The sequence below is a fragment of the Symphalangus syndactylus genome, chromosome 21 (genome assembly GCF_028878055.3).
Source record: "Symphalangus syndactylus isolate Jambi chromosome 21, NHGRI_mSymSyn1-v2.1_pri, whole genome shotgun sequence".
In the NCBI taxonomy this organism is placed as follows: domain Eukaryota; kingdom Metazoa; phylum Chordata; class Mammalia; order Primates; family Hylobatidae; genus Symphalangus; species Symphalangus syndactylus.
The window spans coordinates 13,295,720-13,300,719 of NC_072443.2; the positions used below are offsets into that span (position 1 = coordinate 13,295,720).

General features: G+C 37.0%; 1 pseudogene; it reads right to left on the reverse strand.

Moving 5' to 3' along the window:
- Positions 1 to 3,661: 3,661 nt before the first annotated feature.
- On the reverse strand, positions 3,662 to 4,778 carry LOC129471184 (heterogeneous nuclear ribonucleoprotein A1-like; annotated as a pseudogene).
- Between the last annotated feature and the right edge of the window lie 222 nt (positions 4,779 to 5,000).

Here is a 5,000-nt window from a genome sequence, read left to right on the forward strand (position 1 = left end):
TGTGCTCCTTCACAATGCCTTTTCTTTTATGAGGAGACATCAAACTTTATTCAAACAATTATGTGCTATTAAGAAAACAATGAATTAGGAGGAAAATTGTGGCATTAGTAAAATTTAAAATCTTCATGTAATAAACAATGATAACTTGTCTACCATAACATTGAAATTTAACATTTATTAGAGAATTATCATTTATAGTTAAAATGAATTTCAGTTATGCTCTTTTATTACTGCTATAATGAAGATTAAAATTTTAGCTATGGTTCTAATGCAAAATAATAAAAAATTTTATAAAAATATGAAGAAGGAAGTCTCAGCATAAGCTTTTAAAAATAGTTTCTCATAAACAATATGTGAAAGTAATTTTTGCATAAGATGTAAAATAGGCAAAATGATGCATACATGTTTTAAAATATGTTACATTTTGTGTGGCACACAATTTTATCGTTATTACCCAGTTAAAGGCACCGTTGTCTAATTCAGCTCTTTATTCTGTGGCTTTTAATATCTGTTTTACCTGAACTAAACACTGCATTTATCTCAGTGGTCTTCTTTATATATGAGGCTCAGGGGTAGGACTGTAGGTGTATTTATATTATAAATAGGTAATAATAAGGAGTTACAATAAGCATTAATATTAAATAAAAACAAATTATATCATGCGATGCTCAAAGGTACACCTCTAGCCCCTTTCAATCAGCTGAAGATATCGAGACTATTTGAATCCTTTTTGTAGAAACAAGACTTTGGAAGGCCTGCTCTCTACAAACAATCCCATAATGCCTCACAGCCTAGTCCATTTTAGTCACCATCAGATTGCCCATCCTCAAAAGATGATTGTATCTGTGCTTTGCTCATATTTATTATTCTGACCTCATTTTCCATTCTCCTTCTATATTTTTAAATATTTTTCTATGCCACTAAAATCTTACATACAATCATCAATAGCCACTCTATATGTTTAAATATTTTAAAAACTTTTTTTTTTTTTTACCTTTGTGCTTCCAACTGACACTTGCATCTCTTGTGAATGCTTTCTTCTACAGCCCTTTCAGGTAATGGCCATTAACAGAAACACACATACACACCTCACACACACAAACACACACACACCTCACACAGCTCACTCAAGGGGACAGAATAACACGTATTACTTATTATTACTTCAGTGCTGAATTTTTCACCTGTACTCTCAAAAATCCAAACCCATAACTTTTGATATAAATCTTGCCTATCTTTTTCATTAATGAATAAGCATTTAGCTTTTCTTTCTCTTTCTCTCACTCTTTGACTTTCCTAGCAAATCTCAGACCTGACTATAACTAAATGTTTATGGACTTCTTAGCTGCAGCTGAAAAGCTGAATATCGTTAAAAAAAAGTGACATAAATATACTGAATGGATTTTCTTAAATATTAAGAAGACAAACTTCAAAAAGTACTCAAAACTTCTAAGCAAACTCTTTATATTCCTTTAGTAATATCAGTTTTTCTAATATAATTTCAAACCTCCTCCTCTTTCTCCAACATCCCCTAAAGACTCTTCATTCTTTGATGATGACTTTACCAAATATTTCATACATAAAAATAACTGGTACTAAAGAAAAAAACCTGTCTTTTATCAATTTTACCATCTCACTTACATCTGTACTTAAATACCCTGTACTTCCCATTGAAATAATAAAGGAATTTTAATTGGCCACTCTGGCACTGAAGCCCTGGTGCCAACAAGTTTTGCCTTCTCAAACACTTTTGTTTGTTTCTTCTGCTTCTTCAGTTCCTGCCATTTACTGAGTCATTCCTATCAGAATAAAAGCAAGTTGAATGTATCAAATCATTTTTTAACACATCTTCCATTGCCTTGTTCTACCAGCTACTGCATCATTCTCCTACATTACTACCCAGCAATACTTCTTCAAATATCGTTGTTTGTACATCCATGTCTGCCATTTTCACCTCTAAAGACTCCAAGACACTTATGCTTCTACTGCAGTAAAATAGTTTGCATTGACATCTATTCTGTCCCCATCTTACCAAATTCTCAACAGCATTTAGCCCTCTTTTCTACTTGAAACACTTTCTTCTTTAGATTTCTATGGCATCATAGTTTTTCTTCTACATCACCACTGCTTCTTCCCAATCTCCTTTGTTGGATTCTCTTTCTATATCAAACTTTTAAATGAGGCAATGTTCTAAATCATTTTCCCCTCACTAGGCGCTACCAATCACATGATTTTAATAACATTTATATATGAGTAAATCTTAAATTTGTATTTTTCAATATGGCACTTTCTCTGAACACCAAAGCTGCCTTATTGATAAATCGGCTTTGATTTGTAATGGCACTTTCAACTCAACATGGCCAAAATCGAACACTTAAAATGGTTTTCCAACCATCTCAATGCCTCCTTAACCATTACATAGCAATGGCATACATTTCCTGACAACTTTTCTCCACACCCAACATTAACTCCATCAGCCATTCCTATTTTCTCAACATATAAATTTCTGTCACAAATCCACCCACTTCTTACCATGTCTATTATTAGTCTAAGCCACTTATCTTTCACTGAAAAACCTGCAGCAAGTTTGAAATTGATCATTTTGCTTCTAATCCTTCCCCTGTAAGTCTGTTCTCCCCAAAGTGCCCAGCGCAAGCTCTCAAAAGATCAAGTATAATATTCTAACTCTCTTGATTAAAGCCTTTCCAACCGCTCTCCATTATGCTTAATAAAATCAACAAGCCTTATCATAGACTTCCAGATGGCCTTACTGGATCTGCCTGTACTTCTGCTCTCCGCCTCAGTCACTGCGTTCTAGTCACACTTGTCTTTCTCTCATCTCAGGGCATTCACGTTTGTTGCTCCTTCCACTTGGAATGCCCTTCTCTCAGATGCTCTCCTGGTTGTTCTCTTCGTAACTGAAATGTAACATCTTCAGAGAGGCCATCCCTGCTGAGTTTAACTAAGATGCTGCCTCCCATGTTCCCCTACCTAGTCATTCACTTAATCAAGACCACCTTCGCACTCACTCACTGCCATGCAATCTTCATAACAGATTTCAGTATTCTAAATTGTCTTAATTATGCATTGACTTGTTATTTACTGACTGTCTTCTCCTTACAGAACATAATTTATGTTGGACATGGACTTTTCATAGTTACTGCATTTTTCCCAGTGTGCCCAGATTAGTGCCTGTCATATGGTAGACAATGAATGTTTGTGTGATGGTTAACTGATTCTTTTAATCTGACCACATAGAATCTGTTTTTCCTGATTGTGTCATCATTACTATTTTTTTATTTTAAAAAAGACACATTTATTCAGCATCATGATCAGACTATTACATTTAGCAATCAACAGTGTGGGTGCAAAAAAAAAAAAAAAAAACTTCATTAAAACCCTTTGTTGGAATGCTTTACACTTTCCACAGAACGAGAACTAAAATAACCTGTTATATAATTATTCACAAATATAATCCTCGAGTTTTTTTCCCCATAAACATGAGTATTTGTCTAAAACATGTCTTCTTTGTAGCAGCTAGGCCCTGCCACCAGTGGGCTTGGCGGAGTTCACAAATCTGTTGTAACCTGTAGCTTCCCTGTCACTTCTCTGGCTCTCCTCTCCTGCTAAGCTTTGTTTCATCTTTGTTTCCTGGCAGTAATTAAAATTTGCTGCTACTGCCATAGCTACTGCTGCTACTGGAACCATCATAGCCACCTTGGTTTCATGGTTTGGCAAAGTATTGGCCTCCCACCTTAGGGATCAGAGATTCTGTCTCCAAAATTTCCTTCTTTCATGGGTCCAAAATTTGAAGACTGATTTATTGTAATTGCCAAAATCATTGTAGCTTCCACCACCTCCAAAATTTCTCCCATTAACACCACCAAAGCTGCCTCCACCTCGATTGTTATAGCTGTCATAGCTGCCACTCCCGCCATAACCACTGCCCTGGTTTCCATAACTCTGTCCACCACTTCCATAACCTTTGCTTCCTCCAGACTAACCAGGGCTACCTCATCCATAACCACAATCATTACCAAATCCATTATAGCCATCCCCACTGCCACCATATTCACTACCACCATGGCTGCCACCAAAGCCACCATGACCACTAAAGTTTCCTCCATGACCAAAGTTGTCATTCCCACCAAGACCACCTCCACGACCACCACCAAAGTTTCCAGAACCACTTTGACCTCTTTGGCTGGATGAAGCGCTACACTTCTCTTTCTTTGACAGGGCTTTCCTAACTTCAAAGCTGTGGCCAATCACAGTATGGTATTTCTGAATGACAGTCTTATCCACTGAATCACAGTCATCAATGGTTACAAAGTCAAAGCTCCTTATCTTGCCACTGCCTTGGTCCATCGTGATTTCAATCACTGTGATTCTTCCATGCTGTTCAAAATAATCTCTTAGGTAATGTTCTTCAATGTCTTCTTTAATGCCACTGACAAATATCTTTTTCGCAGTTAAGTGGCCGCCTGGTTTTTGAGAATCTTCTCTTGAGACAGCTCTCTTTGGATCCACAGCTCTTCCATCCACCTTGTGTGGCTTTGCATTCATGGGTGCATCCACCTCCTCCACAGTGGTATATTGACAAACCCACAGTCCCCGGAGAGCTTGGTGTTTGCATCTCTCATTACCACACAGTCCCTGAGCCTTCCCCATTGCTCAAAATGGCTCCTCACACTCCTATCAGTTGTTTAAAAGCTGAACCCTCCAATGAAGAGCTTCTGCAGCTGTTCTGACTCTTTAAGAGACTCTGACTTAGCCATGATTGCAGGCAAGAGAGACTTTTACGATGCTTCCTTGGCAGCATCCATGGGCAGCATTACTATTATTTAAACTCTAATTTTCTGTAGAAAAAAAATGCACATTCAGGTATTGATTAGCCAAGCCATTGTGTTAGAACTCAACACAACATAGGTAAATAATATAGTTTCTGTCCTCGTAGAATTTGTAGCCTGAAGGACGACACAGGAATTAAGGAGAAAATT